The following is a 14,703-nucleotide window of genomic DNA, read 5'->3' as shown; positions in this document are numbered from 1 at the left end:
TCCATAAAAAGTGGGGTTTAAAGTTTGCCACAAGCCACCTGGGAGACACACCAAACATGTGGAAGAAGGTGCTCTGGTCAGATGAAACCAAAATTGAACTTTTTGGCAACAATGCAAAACGTTATGTTTGGCGTAAAAGCAACACAGCTCATCACCCTGAACACACCATACCCACTGTCAAACATGGTGGTGGCAGCATCATGGTTTGGGCCTGCTTTTCTTCAGCAGGGACAGGGAAGATGGTTAAAGTTGATGGGAAGATGGATGGAGCCAAATACAGGGCCATTCTGGAAGAAAACCTGATGGAGTCTGCAAAAGACCTGAGACTGGGACGGAGATTTGTCTTCCAACAAGACAATGATCCAAAACATAAAGCAAAATCTACAATGGAATGGTTCAAAAATAAACATATCCAGGTGTTAGAATGGCCAAGTCAAAGTCCAGACCTGAATCCAATCGAGAATCTGTGGAAAGAACTGAAAACTGCTGTTCACAAATGCTCTCCATCCAACCTCACTGAGCTCGAGCTGTTTTGCAAGGAGGAATGGGAAAACATTTCAGTCTCTCGATGTGCAAAACTGATAGAGACATACCCCAAGCGACTTACAGCTGTAATCGCAGCAAAAGGTGGCGCTACAAAGTATTAACTTAAGGGGGCTGAATAATTTTGCACGCCCAATTTTTCAGTTTTTGATTTGTTAAAAAAGTTTGATATATCCAATAAATGTCGTTCCACTTCATGATTGTGTCCCACTTGTTGTTCATTCTTCACAAAAAAATACAGTTTTATATCTTTATGTTTGAAGCCTGAAATGTGGCAAAAGGTCGCAAAGTTCAAGGGGGCCGAATACTTTTGCAAGGCACTGTAGCTACAGTATATATGTATGTCAGAGCGGCATTTGACTAAGATACCGAAGAATAGTGTGGATTGCAGTTTATACACATGAGATGAGTAATGCCAGATACGGAACATTATTACAGTGGCTAGTGATCCATTTCTAAAAGTGGCCAGTGCCTCCTAATCTATGTCTATAGGCAGCCGCCCCTGATGTGCTAGTGATGGCTGTTTAACAGTATGATGGCCTTGAGATAGAAGCTGTTTTTCAGTTTCACTGTCCCAGCTTTGATGCACCTGTACTGACCTCGCCTTCTGGATGATAATTTGGTGAACAGGCAGTGGCTCGGGTGGTTGATGTCCTTGGTTATCTTTTTGGCCTTCATATGGCACCGGGTGGTGTAGGTGTCCAGGAGGGCGGGAAGTTTGCCACCGGTAATGCTTTAGGCAGACCACACCACCCTCTGGAGAGCTTTGCGGTTGTGGGTGGTGCAGTTGCCGTACCAGGTGGTGATACAGCCTGACAGGATGCTCTCAAATGTGCATCTGAAAAAATTTTGTGAGGGTTTTAGGTTTTAAGCTGAGGTTGAAGAGGCACTATTGCGCCTTCTTCAACACACTGTCTGTTTGGGTGGACCATTTCAGTTTGTCAGTGATGTGTACGCCAAGGAACTTGAAGCTTTCCACCGTCTCCACTGTGGTCCCATCGATGTGGATAGGGGGGTGCACCCTCTGCCGTTTCCTGAAGTCCACCATCATCTCCTTAGTTTTGAGGTTATTTTCCTGGCACCACACTCTCACTCTCTCCTCCCTGAAGGCAGTCTCATCATTGTTGGCAAGCCTACTACTGTGGTTTCATCTGCAAACTTGATGATTGAGTTGGAGACGTGCTTGGCCACGCAGTCATGGGTGAACAGGGAGTAGAGGAGGGGGCTGAGCACGCACCCTTGTGGGGCCCCAGTGTTGAGGATCAGTGAAGAGGTGCTGTTTCCTACCTTCACCACCTGGGGGCAACCCATCAGGAAGTCCAGGACCCAGTTGCACAGGGCGGGCCCAGGGCCTCGAGCTTGATGATGAGCTTGGAGGGAACTATGGTGTTGAATGCTGAGCTATAGTCAATGAACAGTATTCTTACTGTTACGCACGCCTCTATGAAGAAGGAACGCAACACCCTGCTACAGCTCAACTCTCCGTGAAGTGAAAGAGGTATGGACTGTAGGTGTGAGTAAGGATGACAAAAGGCAGAGAATTTACAGTTTACCTTGAATGTATTCCTTCATACAGTAATATGGGGAAAAGGGGCTGGATGGAACCAAAGCAAAGAAAGTAAATCTCAAAGCCCCCTCTCCTACCTTACCTGCCTACCCACTACTTACCTAATTTAGCACCACCTGGTGCCCTAACCAAAATGCAGGGGGTGGTCCGCCCAGGTCTTACCTTGTGTGCCTAGACAGTGAATATACTACGGGTATATGTATGCCCACGGGCCTCTTGCCTAAGCACTCCCTGGGTGCCTTCCCCTTTCCAAATGAAACAGAATATTAAACAATGCACTTCACAATGAAACTGAGAAAAAACTAGCTCAGGCCATTAAAGAAGCTCTGACAGAGCAACAAACACAGAACATACCAAAGATGCTACCAACAACAATTAACATAGTACATACCAACGACCAACATGCTATACCCCTCAGCCATCAACCTCCTCTCTCAGCAATGATCTATATCACATTCAATCTCTCTCTACAATCTCCTACCAACAATGATCTCTCTTCTGAACAGAACACTGGCTTTTATATATAGCTTTAGAAGGCATTGAAAATTGGAGACCGCTGCATCCTGACGAGGGGGCGGGGACAGCTACAATTAGCCGTGGAGTCGACCAATCAGCGGCTGGGGGATTTCAGGAAGCCATCTCCTAAAACACACTCAAATACACAATCTACAACACAGAAACTGGGGAACGTAACACTTACATAGGTATTCCTCTTGTCCAGATGGGACAAGGCAGTGTGCAATGTAGTGACGATTGCATCATTCTGTGGATCTATTGGGACGGTAAGCAAATTGAAGTGGGTCGAGTGTGGCAGGTAAAGTGGAGGTGATTTAATCCTTGACTAGTCTCTCAAAGCATTTCATGATGACAGAGGTGAGTGCTACGGGGTGATGGTCATTTAGTACAGTTACCTTTGCTTTCTTATGTACAGGGACAATGTTGGCTATCTTGAAGCATGTGGGAACAACAGCCTGGATAGGGAGAGTTTGAACACACCAGCCAGCTGTTCTATGCATGCTCTGAGGACACAGCTAGGGATATCATCTGGGCCGGTAGCCTTGCGAGGGTTAACACGCTTAAATGTCTTACTCACGTTGGCCATGGAGAAGGAGAGTCCACAGTCCTTGATAGCGGGCCGCGTCGGTGGCAGTGTATTATCCTCAAAACGAGCGAAGAAGGTGTTCAGCCTGTACGGAAGCAAGACATCTGTGTCTGCGACGTAGCTGGTTTTCCCTTTATAATCCATGTTGTCTGTAGACCCTGCCACATACGTCTCGTTTCGGAGCCGTTGAACTAGGACTCAACTTTGTCCCTATACCGACGTTTAGCCTGCTTGATTGCTTTGCAGAGGGAATAACTACACTGTGTGTTCTTCCATATTCCCAGTCTTCTAGCCCTGGTTAAATGCAAAGGTTCGGGCTTTCGGTTTTGCCCAAATGCTCCTATCTATCCATGGTTTCTGGTTAGGGTAGGTTTTAATAGTCATTGTGGGTACAACATCTCCTATGCACTTCCTGATATTTTTTTATTTGTTTATTTATTTCTCCTTTTATTTAACCATGTAGGCTAGTTGAGAACAAGTTCTCATTTGCAAAATAAATAAATACAGTATGGGGATGAGCTATGTACAGGTGCAGTGATCTGTGAGCTGCTCTGACAGCTGGTGCTTAAAGTTAGTGAGGGAGGTAAGAGTCTCCAGCTTCAGGGATTTTTGCAGTTCGTTCCAGTCATTGGCAGCAGAGAACATGAAGGAGAGGAGGCCATGTTTAAGGAGAGGAGATGTTTAATGTGAGTCTGGAAGGAGAGTTTAGTCTAACCAGACACCTAGGTATTTGTAGTTGTCCACATATTCTTAGTCAGAACCGTCCATTGTAGTGATGCTGGACGGGCAGGCAGGTGTGGGCAGTGATCGGTTGAAGAGCATGCATTTAGTTTTACTTGCATTTAAGAGCGGTTGGAGGCCACGGAAGGAGAGTTGTATGGCATTGAAGCTCATCTGGAGGTTAGTTAACACAGTGTTCAACGAAGGGCCAGAGGTTTTCAGAATGGTGTTGTCTGCGTAGAGGTGAATCAAAGAATCAACAGCAGCGAGAGCGACATCATTGATGTATACTGAGAAGAGTCGGTCCGAGACTTGAATCCTGTGGCACCCCCATAGACTGCCAGAGGTCCGGACAACAGACCCTCCAATTTGACATACTGAACTCTATCGGAGAAGTAGTTGGTGAACCAAGCGAGGCAATCATTTGAGAAACCAAGGCTGTTGAGTCTGCCAATAAGAATGTTGTGATTGACAGAGTCGAAAGCCTTAGCCAGTTCGATGAATAGGGCTGCACAGTAATGTCTCTTATCAATGGCGGTTATGATATCGTTTAGGACCTTGAGCGTGGCTGAGGTGCACCCATGACCAGCTCTGAAACCAGATTGCATAGCGGAGAAGGTACGGTGAAATTCGAAATGGTCCGTAATCTGTTTGTTAACTTGGCTTTCAAAGACCTTAGAAAGGCAGGGTAGAATAGATATAGGTCTGTAGCAGTCGGGGTCTAGAGTGTCTCCCCCCTTGAAGAGGGGGAGGACCGCTGCAGCTTTCCAATCTATGGGAATATCAGATGATACAAAAGAGAGGTTGAACAGGCTCGTAATAGGGGTTGCAACAATTTCGGCAGATAATTTTAGAAAGAGAGGGTCCAGATTGTCTAGACTGGCTGATTTGTAGGGGTCCAGATATTGCAGCTCTTTCAGAACATCAGCTATCTGGATTTGGGTGAAGGAGAAGCCTCTCGATGTGCGAAACTGATAGAGACATACCCCAAGCGACTTACAGCTGTAATCGCAGCAAAAGGTGGCGCTACAAAGTATTAACTTAAGGGGGCTGAATAATTTTGCACGCCCAATTTTTCAGTTTTTGATTTGTTAAAAAAGTTTGAAATATCCAATAAATGTCGTTCCACTTCATGATTGTGTCCCATTTGTTGTTGATTCTTCACAAAAAAATACAGTTTTATATCTTTATGTTTGAAGCCTGAAATGTGGCAAAAGGTCGCAAAGTTCAAGGGGGCCGAATACTTTCGCAAGGCACTGTATATATATATATACATACATAGGACGAGACAAGACAAAGACGTCTGACTGCTACGCCATCTTAGAAACAATAGTGTTGTACAAACTGGCGAGAGCTATATATCAGTAATACATAAACTCATTCACCGTATCAGTATATGTGTCAATGTTATTTTCTGAAGCTACTCCGAAAATATCACAGTTCACATGATCAAAACGATCTTGAAGCGTGGATTCGAATTGGTCAGACCAGCGTTGAATAGTCCTCACTAGAGGTCGGAATGGCTGATTAATTAGGGCCGATTTCAAGTTTTCATAGCAATCGGAAATCGGTATTTTTGGGCGCCAATTTTGCCTATTTTTTTATACCTTTATTTAGCTAGGCAAGTCAGTTAAGAACACATTCTTATTTTCAATGACGGCCTAGGAACGGTGGGTTAACGGCCTTGTTCAGGGGCAGAACGACAGATTTTCCTTACAGTTAACTAGTCCAACGCTCTAACCACCTGCCTCTCTTTGCACTCCACGAGGAGCCTGCCTGTTACGCGAATGCAGTAGAAGCCAAGGTAAATTGCTAGCTAGCATTAAACTTATCTAATAAAAAACAATCACTAGTTATAACTACACATGGTTGATGTTATTACTAGTTGATCTAGCGTGTCCTTATCTAGCATATAATCAATGCAACGCTGGGGGATGATTTAACAAAAGCGCATTTGCGGGGAAAAAAAGGACAATCGTTGGACGACTGAACCTAACCATAAACACCAATGCCTTTCTTAAAATCAATACACAGAAGTATATATTTTTAAACCTGCATATTTAGCTAAAAGAAATCCAGGTTAGCAGGCAATATTAACCAGGTGAAATTGTCACTTCTCTTGCGTACATTGCACGCAGAGTCAGGGTATATGCAACAGTTTGGGTAGCCTGGCTCATTGCGAACTAATTTGCCAGAATGTTACGTAATTATGACATAACATTGATGGTTCTGCAATGTAACAAGAATATTTAGACTTAGGGATGACACCCGTTAGATAAAATGCCGAACGGTTCCGTATTTCACTTGTTTTCAAAATGATAGTTTCCGGATTCGACCATATTAATGACCAAAGTCTCGTATTTCTGTGTGTTAAGTTATAATTAAGTCTATGATTTGATAGAGCAGTCTGACTGAGCGATGGTAGGCAGCAGCAGGCTCGTAAGCATTCATTCAAACAGCACTGTCATGCGTTTTGCCAGCAGCTCTTTGCAAGCACAGCGCTGTTTATGACTTCAAGCCTATCAGCCTAATGGCTGGTGTAACAGATGTGAAATGGCTGGCTAGTTAGCGGGGTGCGCGCTAATAGCATTTCAAACATCACTCGCTCTGAGACTTGGAGTAGTTATTCCCCTTGCTCTGCAAGGCTTTTGTGGAGCGAAGGGTAACGCTGCTTCGAGTGTGGCTGTTGTCGATGTGTTCCTGGTTCGAGCCCAGGTAAGATTCTAAGGACAATTAGGAGGCCTGCGTCTTGTGACCGTAGCGTACGTGTAGGTATGTACGGCAGGACCAAATCAGAGAGATAGGTAGGAGCAAGCCCATGTAATGCTTTGTAGGTTAGCAGTAAAACCTTGAAATCAGCCCTTGCTTTGACAGGAAGCCAGTGTAGAGAGGCTAGCACTGGAGTAATATGATCAAATTTTTTGGTTCTAGTCAGGATTCTAGCAGCCATATTTAGCACTAACTGAAGTTTATTTAGTGCTTTATCCGGGTAGCCGGAAAGTAGAGCATTGCAGTAGTGTAACCTAGAAGTGAAAAAAAGCATGGATTAATTTTTCTGCATCATTTTTGGACAGAAAGTTTCTGATTTTTGCAATGTTACGTAGATGGAAAAAAAGCAGTCCTTGAAATGGTCTTGATATGTTCTTCAAAAGAGAGATCAGGGTCTAGAGTAACACCGAGGTCCTTCACAGTTTTATTTGAGACGACTGTTCAACCATTAAGATTAATTGTCAGATTCAACAGATGATCTCTTTGTTTCTATGGACCTAGAACAAGCATCTCGGTTTTGTCCGAGTTTAAAAGTAGAAAGTTTGCAGCCATCCACTTCCTTATGTCTGAAACACATGCTTCTAGCAAGGGCAATTTTGGGGCTTCACCATGTTTCATTGAAATGTACAGCTGTGTGTCATCCGCATAGCAGTGAAAGTTAACATTATGTTTTCGAATAACATCCCCAAGAGGTAAAATATATAGTGAAAACAATAGTGGTCCTAAAACGGAACCATGAGGAACACCAAAATTTACAGTTGATTTGTCAGAGGACAAACCATTCACAGAGACAAACTGATATCTTTCCGACAGATAAGATCTAAACCAGGCCAGAACTTGTCCGTGTAGACCAATTTGGGTTTCCAATCTCTCCAAAAGAATGTGGTGATCGATGGTATCAAAAGCAGCACTAAGGTCTAGGAGCACGAGGACAGATGCAGAGCCTCGGTCCGATGCCATTAAGATGTCATTTACCACCTTCACAAGTGCCGTCTCAGTGCTATGATGCACTATATTGCACTTTTACTTCTCCAACACTTTGTTTTTGCATTATTTAAACCAAATAGAACATGTTTCATTATTTACTTGAGGCTAAATAGATTTTTATTGATGCATTATATTAAGTTAAAATAAGTGTTCATTCAGTATTGTTGTAATTGTCATTATTACAAATACATTTTTAAAAAATGGCCGATTAATCGGTATCAGCTTTTTTTGGCCCTCCAATAATTGGTATAGGCGTTGAAAAATCATAATCGGTCGACCTCTAGTCCTCACTACGTGTGTATCCTGTTTGAGTATCTGCCTATAGGAGGGGAGGAGCAAGATGGAATTGTGGTCCGATTTGCCGAATGGAGGGCGGGGGCGGGCCTTATATGCTTCCTGGAAAGTAGTATCGAAACGGTCAAGGGTTTTAGCAGCGCGAGTACAACAATCAATATGTTGATAGAATTTCGGGAGCTACAATAAATGCAGCCTCAGGATATGTGGTTTCCAGTTTGCATAAAGTCCAGTGAAGTTCTTTGAGGGCCATTGTGGTATCCGTTTTAGTCCATATATCAGTAATACATCAATCACTTCAATGTTAGTATTCAAGACTATAAGTGATTGAATAGATGTGTGAATTGTTTTATAATATTTTGTAGACACAGGAAGCATTAATAATTAATTTGTCTAAATAAAGTAGTTTTTATTTGACATGATTTATTCCAACAGCAGAGTTGTCTCTTCCTCTGTCTCTGAGTAACAGTTGAGTAGATACACCGTCATCAGTCATCATGACATATGCACGCACACATACAAGCATGATCACACACACACGTGTGTGCACACACGGATACACACACAAGCATGTGCACACACACACACGGGCAAATATTTCTAAACAAAGGCACGTAAACCCATAGGTCACAGTAAGGCAGATTCACAGCACTGAGATGAACATTCTGTTTCTGTCTGGGTGAGGGCTCTCTCCTCCATTCCTAGGGTTAGGAGGAGTGAGGAAGAGTGAGGAGGATGGTGTGGAGGAGTGAGTATGGGTGAGGAGGAGGAAGGGTGAGTAGATAAAGGAGAGGAAGGAGGGGGTAAGAAGCGTGAGGAGGGGTGAGAGAGGTAGTCTTGTGCCAGGGAGGAGGTGTGAGGAGGGGTGAGAGAGGGATTCATGTGCAGGGGAGGATGGGTGAGGAGGGTTGAGAGAGGGATTCATGTGCAGGGGAGGATGGGTGAGGAGGGGATGTGACAGTGCAGGGTAGGAGGTGTGAAGAAGGGTGAGGCGTGTGCAGTGTGGATAAACACTCCTCCACCATCATTATCCCAGTAACCTTTCCCTCAGGAGACAGCCAGTGACAGACTCTCCCAACGTTAAAAACCTTTGTCTCCGAGATGACAGCCTCTTCTCTTCTCTCATCAACAGTACATACATACAGTACTCACTCTGAAGACCATTGTTGCATTGATTAGAAACAGTTCCGTACACCATGTCCAGATAAATCATAGTTCAGACATAGTATCTCTCTGCCAGATCAGTAGGTTTACAAAAGAACATGACACACATGTAATGCACTAGTCATCATCATTATCATCATCGATGTTATCATCATCATTATTATCATCACCACCATCATCAATGTTATCATCCCCATCATCATCATCAAAGTTATCATCCCCATCATCATCATCCAGGCTGTATCACATCCGGCCGTGATTGGGAGTCCCATAGCGCGGTGCATAATTGGCCCACAATTGGCCCAGCGTCGTCCGGGTTTGGCCCAAGTAGGCCGTCATTGTAAATAAGGATTTGTTCTTAACTGACTGGCCTAGTTAAAATAAAGGTTAAATAAAAAAAATATCATCATTATTATCATCATCCTTCTTCTCCTCCTCATCTTCGCCATCATCAACATTATTAACATCATCCGTTTGAAACTGAGAACAATGTTGGTCAGTCAATATCAGTCTTACTGTAATATAACAATCTTGTTCTATAGGACCGTCCTAAATTAACTACACAACAATCCATTCGGATGACAGGCAAACAGCACTTTGATGGTTGATTAGCTCTGGTATGGTATTCTTGTATCACCCTGTTTCCATCCGTACATTGCTGTGTTGTGTAGAGCAGAGCCATGTGAAAGATGGGATCCTCTCCTCCATGTTACTCCTGTCTGAATCAGGATCAGAATGAGTCTGTTCTCACCTTTCTCCAAATGAATCACTAGATGTGTTTTTCCCTGAGACCTCCATCTTGCCACAGGCATGGTTCTCTGTTCTCTCTAACCAGGCTCAATACCAACTCACATGTTACCCATGTGGAACGCATTGTCTTTCCACAGGTGGCGTCAGTCCTACGTGACGCTGTAGTCGCTCGGACGACGAAAGCAAAGCCTACCTAAGACAATGAGCTGGACAGAGTTTCAGTAAAAGCTCACAGAAACAGCGTCATCTTCAGTTAATTCATTCCAGTTTTCAGGGGCTGGCTGGGATCTAATGTGTCTGTGGTGTGTGTGTTTTCTGCGTGCGTGTGCATGAATGCATACTCGTTCCTGTGTGACTGCTTGTGTACATGCATACGTGCCTCTGCAATCAATGTATGTGATGTGTGTATCCTTCTGGGTTAGGTCAGTGCGTATTCAAATGTCCCTTTCTCCAGGCCCTCTATCCCGTCAGACCAGTTGGAGGAGGGCATGCTACTGTAGGGGTCCAGAAGGATCCTGAAACACCGGACTATGAGCAGGCCCAGGACCAGCAGCAACATCCCTATGAAGGCAAATGCTGCCTTCTGCTCCGACAGGATCAAGGAGTTGAGGAGCATTTCACTGTCACTCATAGCAGTCGGGGAGTGGTTATAGTGGAGGCTACACATGGGTGGTGTTCACTAGCACCAAACTGAAGAAAACGGACAGGGGGACTACCTGGACTTGTCCAATGAGAAACGCCTGTTTTTGTTTTCCATTTTGCTACAGTGTACAGTAATGAATATGACCCTGGTGAACACACGCTCATAGCAGGAAGCTAGCTTCACATGGTGAACACACGCCCAGACGGGGAGAAGCCTGCATGCAACCTGGAGAGAGACAGAGAGAGAGAGAGAGAGAGCGAGAAAGAGAGAGAGGCAGAGTGGAGAGAGAGAGAGAGAGAGAGAGTGCGAGAAAGAGAGAGAGGCAGAGTGGAGAGAGAGAGAGAGAGAGAGAGAGCGAGAAAGACAGAGACAGAGAGAGAGCAGAGGAAGAGAGGGGGTTGGTGCTGTGTTGGAGTCGTTTACCTTAGATTGTTCACTGTATATCTGCATGTTTTGTCATAAAAGGATCTCATACGGAGACTAAATTCCTGTACTGTTTAGAATTTACTATAACATACAATTTAATATAAATAATTTACTTTGGCAACTGTACGTATCGAAACCACCCAATGAAACCACCCAATATGATTGAATTAAATGAAATGAAACATTAATAAATAGTCATCTATAAAAAGCTCCTCTGTAACTATCTAATCAAAAACAACGTTAAAACATCCACATGCTCCAGCTCCTCTGTTCATCGTACAGTTAACTGAAGTCGGCAGACCGCTAACATGGACACACACACCAGAGAGACAGAGGAAGACAGACAGAGACACGACAATCTAACGTTCAGTCATAACATCAAAAACACACAGTCCGCACAACAATAACATGCGGTTCAAAGCCTATGTCGAATTCAATTCGACTTATTCTCCATTGATGCCATAACTAAATGAAAATGCATCATGGCATAAACCATAGAAGCGATAGGATATCAAACAAAAACCTGACATCACACATGCATTGTGATGCATAGTATAATAAGGAGAAAGCCTCTGTACCTGTTGCTTGTTGTGAGTAGCAGCTGGCCAGATGGTGTAATCTCATCACAAAAGGAGGTGATGGAGACTGACAACACATGATAACAGAAAGGAGAAAAGACAGAGCAGTCCTCATTCCTCACAGACCTCTCATACGATACGATACCAACACTAGCCTCTTTCTGCCTGGGGTATGACTGAGCAGCAGGTGGCAAAAGAGAGAGAGGAGAGAGAGAAAATAGTGGGAGAGAGGGATAGAGGAGAAAATGAGAAAGATGGATCAGAGAGAGAGAGAGGGAGAAGATAGTGGGAGAAAGAGTGTAAGGGAATGAGTTATAGAGAAAGAGAGAGGGAGGGAGAAAAGAAGAGAGAGAGAGAGGGAGGGAGAGAGCAGGAGAGAGAGGGAAAGAGAGAGAGAGCAGGAGAGAGAGGGAGGGAGAAAAGGAGAGAGAGCGAGTGCAGGAGAGAGAGGGAAAGAGAGAGAGAGCAGGAGAGAGAGGGAGGGAGAAAAGGAGAGAGCGAGAGAGAGAGAGGGAGGGAGAAAAGGAGAGAGAACGAGAGAGAGAGAGGGAGAGAGAAAAGGAGAGAGAGCGAGAGAGAGAGGAGGGAGAACAGGAGAGAGAGCGAGAAAGAGAGAGGGAGGGAGAAAAGGAGAGAGAGAGAGACATAGACGATGTGCTGTTGACAGAAGATGTGATGTGGTTGGGTAGAGAAGAGGTAGGCAGCAGGAAGGCAGGCAGCTCACTGTCGTGACATTCTTTCCAACCTGTTGCTGCTGATTCTGTTTCTACTGGAGAACTGCTGTTTCCTAGAGCATGCTACGCACACACACACAGCCCTCCCTCCGTAAATATATCTCTCCATCCATAGTCCTCTCATTAGATACACAAGACTAACCCCCATCTGCTGGTCAGATGGCTCAGCATCAGGTTTGCTGCCTCCTCCTCCTCCTCTTCATTGTCATTCTGTCTCTCCCTCCAAAAGCACGTCCCCCCCTCCTGCTGCATGGCAACCATTTGTTAGTCTCACACAGCCAGTCAGTCTGCTGTTTCTCTCTCTCTCTCTTTCTCTCTCACACACAGACATACAGACACACACTCTCCCTCTGCTGCACTAGTACTGGGGCTGCAGCAACAGCCCTCCTCTCCCTCCACCAGTGCTTCTTCCCCTCCTCCTTTTCCCACTCCTTCTCCTCTTCTTTATTTTTATTTTCTAGATCCATCCGAATATGAGGAATGTGATGGTTTTGGCTGCAGGCCCCTCCAGCCACTGATCTCTATAGGTACTGCTCTGTTAATGCTGCAGGATATACTGCTACATTATGAAGCCATATTCACCCTGCAGGTATACTGCTACACTATGAGGTCATATTCACCCTGTAGGTATACTGCTACACTATGAGGTCATATTCACCCTGTAGGTATACTGCTACACTATGAGGACATATTCACCCTGTAGGTATACTGCTACACTATGAGGCCATATTCACCCTGTAGGTATACTGCTACATTATGAGGCCATATTCACCCTGGTATACTGCTACATTAGGTATACTGCTACACTATGAGGTCATATTCACCCTGTAGGTATACTGCTACACTATGAGGTCATATTCACCCTGTAGGTATACTGCTACACTATGAGGTCATATTCACCCTGTAGGTATACTGCTACACTATGAGGTCATATTCACCCTGTAGGTATACTGCTACACTATGAGGTCATATTCACCCTGTAGGTATACTGGTACACTATGAGGTCATATTCACCCTGTAGGTATACTGCTACACTATGAGGTCATATTCACCCTGTAGGTATACTGCTACACTATGAGGCCATATTCACCCTGTAGGTATACTGCTACATTATGAAGCCATATTCACCCTGCAGGTATACTGCTACACTATGAGGTCATATTCACCCTGTAGGTATACTGCTACACTATGAGGTCATATTCACCCTGTAGGTATACTGCTACACTATGAGGTCATATTCACCCTGTAGGTATACTGCTATGAGGCCATATTCACCCTGTAGGTATATGCTACATTATGAAGCCATATTCACCCTGCAGGTATACTGCTACACTATGAAGCCATATTCACCCTGTAGGTATACTGCTACACTATGAGGTCATATTCACCCTGTAGGTATACTGCTACATTAGGCCATATTCACCCTGCAGGTATACTGCTACATTATGAAGCCATATTCACCCTGCAGGTATACTGCTACACTATGAAGCCATATTCACCCTGTAGGTATACTGCTACACTATGAGGTCATATTCACCCTGTAGGTATACTGTTACACTATGAGGACATATTCACCCTGTAGGTATACTGCTACACTATGAGGACATATTCACCCTGTAGGTATACTGCTACACTATGAGGCCATATTCACCCTGTAGGTATACTGCTACACTATGAGGCCATATTCACCCTGTAGGTATACTGCTACACTATGAAGCCATATTCACCCTGTAGGTATACTGCTACACTATGAGGTCATATTCACCCTGTAGGTATACTGCTACACTATGAGGACATATTCACCCTGTAGGTATACTGCTACACTATGAGGACATATTCACCCTGTAGGTATACTGCTACACTATGAGGACATATTCACCCTGTAGGTATACTGCTACACTATGACCCTGTAGGTATACTGCTACACTATCATATTCACCCTGTAGGTATACTGCTACACTATGAGGTCATATTCACCCTGTAGGTATACTGCATATTCACCCTGTAGGTATACTGAGGTCATATTCACCCTGTAGGTATACTGCTACACACATATTCACCCTGAGGTATACTGTCATATTCACCCTGTAGGTATACTGCTACACTATGAGGTCATATTCACCCTGTAGGTATACTGCTACACTATGAGGTCATATTCACCCTGTAGGTATACTGCTACACTATGAGGTCATATTCACCCTGTAGGTATACTGCTACACTATGAGGTCATATTCACCCTGTAGGTATACTGCTACACTATGAGGTCATATTCACCCTGTAGGTATACTGCTACACTATGAGGTCATATTCACCCTGTAGGTATACTGCTACACTATGAGGTCATATTCACCCTGTAGGTATACTGCTACACTATGAGGTCATATTCACCCTGTAGGTATACTGCTACACTATGAGGTCATATTCAC

Source organism: Oncorhynchus masou, unplaced genomic scaffold (genome assembly GCF_036934945.1).
Source record: "Oncorhynchus masou masou isolate Uvic2021 unplaced genomic scaffold, UVic_Omas_1.1 unplaced_scaffold_1671, whole genome shotgun sequence".
Taxonomy (NCBI): domain Eukaryota; kingdom Metazoa; phylum Chordata; class Actinopteri; order Salmoniformes; family Salmonidae; genus Oncorhynchus; species Oncorhynchus masou.
Note: the sequence above shows the minus strand (reverse complement) of the source record.